Genomic DNA, 5,961 nt, shown 5'->3' on the forward strand with positions numbered 1-5,961 from the left:
ATAATAGTAAAATATTTAAGTTAATATATTTTATAAAATTTTAGAAATAGAAAAAGAAAAAGTATTATTATTAAAATATAATTTTTGTTTTGAAATTTAAAAAAGTTGAATTATTTTTTATATTTCGTTTAGAAGTTTGGAAAAATTGTAATGATTAAATAATAATTAGATAAAAAGATAGAATATTTGAAATTGAAAAATATTTATATTTATAGTATTTGAATATTGAAATGAAATGAGATGAAATATGATGACTTTACTATCCAAACCAGGACTTACTCTTTCTAAAAAACACAGTTCACAGATTTGAAGTTGATAGCATATTCCTGGAATACACAAATAACCTTCACATTTGGAAATCCAAAGAAACTAAAAGTTGGTATGTTTGATCATGTCATTGGTTGGACCTATTTCAAACAAAATGGCTCAGTCAGAAACAACAGCCACCTGATTCATGACCTCCACCCTCCTTTGTTTTTTTTGGGCTGTCACGTACATGAAATTTGTGACATGTTGTATAGTAGGCACGAACAGTGTTTCTCACTTATAAATTGGAGAGGTCCCTCCCTCCCCAATCACAGTCAGAACCACCTGCCAGCTTTAGGTTCACCTCCCAACCCCTCTGTCTCTCTCTCTATCTCTCTCCATCTCCGTCTTTCGTTCAATCTCTTGGACAGTTCATAAAATTGTCATATGCAATATTGTTCCGAACAAGGGTTCTACATATATATTAGAGAGTTCCGGGTTGGCTTTCAATAAAAAACTTTTGCCACACATCAGATATATAGCTTTTGTTACTCTTCTAGGGATCTTCTTGTATTATATTATCTCTCCATTTCTGTAATCTTTCCTTTCAACCCAGAGTAATGGATATTGCTTCTCCAAATTTTGAAAATGTTGGACCTTTCACTCGTGCATGGGAATGGCTCAAGGCCTTGCCTTAAAGTTATGGGCTATGGCAGTCGAGTTTGCAAATAAGATGAAGAAACTTGGACAAGATGATCCCCGAAGAATAATCCATTCGCTCAAAGTAGGAGTGGCTATCACGTTGGTTTCGTTGTTCTATTATGTCCGACAGCTCTTCGACCGTTTTGGTGAAAATGGAATATGGGCGGTTTTAACAGTCGTTCTAGTCTTCGAGTTTTCAGTTGGTAAGAATGAGAGTTATATATCTACCAGAATTCTTGTCGCATTTATATGAATTTACAAACTAAGAGAAACTAATTATTGCACAAAAAATTCTGAATTGGAGGCATGAAATTCTGATGCTGAACTCTTCTTTCCCATCATTTATAGGAGCAACATTGGGAAAAGGCCTAAACAGGATGCTGGCAACGTTGTCCGCTGGTGCAGTTGCAGTCGGAGTTGATCAGGTGGCAACTCTCTTCGATGGGACGGGACAACCCATAGTACTTGGAATCTTAGTCTTTATAATATGTAAATACATAGTCCATTGCTGTGTTAACATTATTATTAATATTTCCTTCACAATCATCCAAACTGGTTAATTTCATGGTTGAGACATGTGATGTGCATGCAGCTGCAACGGTAACATTTATGCGATTCTTTCCTGCACTGAAGGCAAGATACGACTATGGACTGATGATATTCATATTGACTTTCTGCTTGGTATCTGTATCGAGTTACCAAGATGATGAGGTTCTAGAGATAGCCTACGAGAGGCTATACACAATCATCATTGGTAGCTTTATTGCTATAATTATATGCATCTGTGTATGCCCTGTTTGGATTGGAGAGACTCTGCAGAACCAAATAGCTAACAATTTGGAAAAGCTTGGGAATTTCTTAGAAGGTATTCTTCCAAACCACAACCAAAACTTTACATGCATGTCATATATATAGTACTTCTAATTTTTTGTTTTCTTCGTGACTTGTTTTATTTTTAGCATCAAATCTTGACCTATTCAAAGTTACAGGATTTGGTAGGGAATACTTCAGATTGTTAGAGGAAGGGCATTCCACGGATGACAAATCATTTCTTCACGGGTATAAAAGCGTTCTGACTTCTAAAGACAAGGAAGAAACTATGGTACGTGTGGGTATAACGTTGTCAACCTAATGTTCTTAAATATTTCTCCAGCAAAGAAAAACAAAAAAGAAAGGAGGTGTTACTTGAATTAATTTCCACCAAATGATTCAATCTTTCTGAGTTTGTATCATTGTTATTTTTGGATTTTCAGGCCAATTTAGCTAGATGGGAACTTTGGCACTATCGTTTTGGGTTCCGTCATCCTTGGAATCGTTACCTTAAAGTTGGAACCTTGACTCGGCAGTGTGCCTACAGACTTGAAGACCTCAACGGCTACCTCAAGTGCTTTGAGATCCAAGCAGTAAGTCAGAAACACCCATTTCCTAAACAGATATTGCTCTCTTGGACAGCCAAAGTTAATGACTGAGACTCTTGCATTTATATCAGACCTTTTTTCCTCATCTATTTTGAGTCTAAATTCCTTAATTCAGTGACCTATCTGTTGCCATCCTTACAGACACCCACCGAGTTCCGAAGAGAAATTCAAGAGCCATGCATACAGATTTGTTCAGAATCTGGCAAAGCACTGAAAGAATTAGCATCAGCGATCAAAAAAATGAGGCGGTCAACATTAGTTAATTACCATATTCATAGCTCAAAACTTGCAGCCAAGAATCTCCAGTCCGCGCTCAACAATTCCCTTTGGGAAAATGCCAATCTCCGAGAGATTCTACCAACTGCTGCAGTCGGATTAGTTCTAATCGATATTGTGCCATGCACTGAGAAAATCGTGGAGGCTTTTCAGGAATTAGCCTCTCGTGCACGATTCGAGAGGATGGACGACAGGGTTTCACCGAACAACGACGTATGATTTGCTTCATAGATAGCGAAATTTTCCATGTTGGAGTGAGTGCATCCGTTTCTTGTTAAACGGGATCGAGTACGATCGATAATATATAGATTAGAAGGCTTAACGTCGTCTCATGATCGATAGTAAATAAGCTCACTTTTTACATGAATCAAAGGAGGGGACAGTAGTCGTACGTAGTAGGTTGTGAGCAGGGCATCAAATGTTGTAAGCCAGCCTTCATATGTACATATATTTTTTTAAAGAGAAGATGAGATCAGTTAACGATAATATCCCAGCAGTCTGAGATCTGACAGCGGGCCTTTTCGACGGAATCATGAATTAATATAAAATTCTCAGAAGACTCCTACTTTTTTCATACCGTTCAAGACCAATACAACACAACAAAAGAAAAATATTATAAATTCATAAACAATCTAATAGAAATTATTTTGTCACTCATAAACCAAACTAGCCCCGGTTTGGATATACGGTAGAGATGATTAGATGTTCTCATCTATACCGTATATTAGTTTTTCATATTCCAATATATTATATTTTATATTTAAATTTTAAAAACATTCACATAAATAAACAGTAATAAGCAGTATATGAATAGTAAACAGTATATAAATAATAAAATCTGACAGTTTATAATGCATGAACAATATCTAAACAGTATATAAACAATGCACAGTTCGATTGAAAATTATAACAGTGAGACCCACATCTTTTACAAATCTCAAAAATTAAAATTTTTAATAAAATGAGATCTTATTTAAAATCTTTAAATAAAATTTTTTTGAATTTATATTTAATGCAACAACTTAAAATGAGGCATTTGGCCTCAATGTAAATTTTATGCCTCGATTTAGAAAAATCTTCAAAATTTTATTTAAAAATAGAGATAATGCATTGTATTAAATATTAAATTTAGTATTATAAATGTGGCCTTGCACACATTGAAAAATATAAAAATTATTAAAAAATTTATTTAATGAAATGGTTTCTTATTTTTTCAATAATAATAATAAAAAAAACCCTCACTTTTATTCTTGGGGCCTTACATAGGGTTGGGGCCTTAGGTCATGGCCTAAATGACTTTACCAGCCCTACTTTGTTTTTTTTTTATAAAAGCATATTACATTCATTAATAATGAATATTACAAGTTGGACCTGAAACATACATTACAAGCCAACTTCAGCATTAATAACTCTCCAATACACAACTGTGACTAGCATGCTCTAGTCCTTACTACAAACTCTATAGACCCGTAGTCTAAGAGACAGCACAACTCTATCCAAGACAGAATTAACAAATCTCATATTCTGTCTAAAACGGAGCAGAGGGCATATATAGTCTATGGACAAAATCCAAGAGACAATGAGTTCTTTTGGATTTTTATTGTTCTAAAATAAAAGACAGTACATAAATTAAAAATATATGAAAAATTAACGAATTACATCTTGGAAAAATTTAGATTTGCATTTTCAACCTTATAAGAGAAAAAATTACAAACACAGCAACTGTAATGGCATGTGAGGGACATGTGCCACCTTGGGAGTATGGCGGTTGGTCAGGTCTGAAGTAATTGGTGGCCTTGGATCCAGAAATGCCACGCGTTGTGGTAGAATAGCACCCCTAGCAGCGTTGTAACCCATTAGTAAAGGTATTCTGGCTCCTTTTTATTTTTATTTTTTTATTTCTATGAGCACAAACTTGAGGAGTGAATAATATTTAAAAACGTCATTTTAATCTAGATGTGGCGATTGTAATATTCTAATGATGAAAAACTGAACAAAAGGGACTTAAACGACGGTAGTTGCAGACGTACTCTCAGATCAAATTTGAGCCATAAATCAGAGCTCTAGTTGGCCACTAGTTAGAAAGATTCAATAAATTCTTCAGCAGCTAATATTAATAGTTTATAGCTAATCTATATTCAAATTCTATCCCAAGATTTAGTACATGTCAAATTATTTTGGAGAACCAATGTTTGATCAATGAACCACCATACTATTGATACTTGTGAGGCATCGAAAACCCATAGATTGTATTAAGAAGCCACAACTAAATAGAGAATTAAGGGTAAACTTGAATTTACAAAATTTATTAGATTAAAAGTTTATTTCCACCAAAGGCTTGTAGCCTGATGGCATAACCCCCAAGCCTCCAAAATTGAGTTCTTGGGTTCAAAACCCTCCTCCCTAAATGTTTTTTTTTTTAAATAAAAAAAAAGCTTATTTACAAATATTTATACTTTATGTAAATAGTTTTTACATGCACATATGCATTGGCCATATAGAAACTGAGGAATTCAAAAATGTCAATAAAAAGCCAAGGACACTTGGTAACTTAGTAAGTAGAGATATCTAAATAACTCCTACAGCTTGGCTCAAAGTGATAAAGGCGTTGGGTTTAGGAGTATGCTTCCCTAGGTTTAAGGTTCAAATATTCTTGGGTGTGAACAATTTCTAGGGACCACTGAATTTTTTCATTGAATTACCCAATGTGGACTTGCGAGAAACTTCTTGCTGAAGGCTTGTGCATTTTCGTGATGAGTTAGGATGTTGTTCTGGACTCCCGGTGCGAATTAAAAAAAAGGTAGAGATATCTAAATTAGACTTTTTAGTTATGATAGAAATTGAATATTGCTATGATTTTAATGCTCTATTATATGAAAGACTGAAAGATTTATCAAGACATTACTTACTGAGAAGGAATAAATGTTTAATTGAAGGTGATAATGAAAGATTGAAAGCTTTATCATGACACTAAGTATTGACAAGGGAAAAAATCAAATTGGAGCTCTTGACCATGCTGAAGTTAATAAAAATAGACAATACAACATATTTGGTTTTTAATGATGGTTGGAAAATGTGATAGTCCCCAAACTGTCACTAAATAGTATTTTCTGTGATGGTTGTTGGAAACTATCATTAAAGACAAATGAGATTTTTTTTTTTTTTTTTTACATTCGAACGAAGATGAAAATTATATTCGAACGTTACATTTACATTCGAACATTGAGACTACTGACGTGCAAATGGGAAATGGTTTTGTGCCTACGTTCGAATGTTAGTAATTAATGGTTGAATGTTAGTTGTAATTTTAAGTTAAATA

The 5,961-nt window shown here is 34.0% G+C and overlaps 1 pseudogene; it reads left to right on the forward strand.

The window, feature by feature from the left end:
• The first annotated feature begins 599 nt into the window (after positions 1 to 599).
• LOC122292912 lies at positions 600 to 3,114 on the forward strand (annotated as a pseudogene).
• The last annotated feature ends 2,847 nt before the right edge of the window (positions 3,115 to 5,961 follow it).

The sequence above is a fragment of the Carya illinoinensis genome, chromosome 13, assembly GCF_018687715.1.
Source record: "Carya illinoinensis cultivar Pawnee chromosome 13, C.illinoinensisPawnee_v1, whole genome shotgun sequence".
In the NCBI taxonomy this organism is placed as follows: Eukaryota; Viridiplantae; Streptophyta; class Magnoliopsida; order Fagales; family Juglandaceae; genus Carya; species Carya illinoinensis.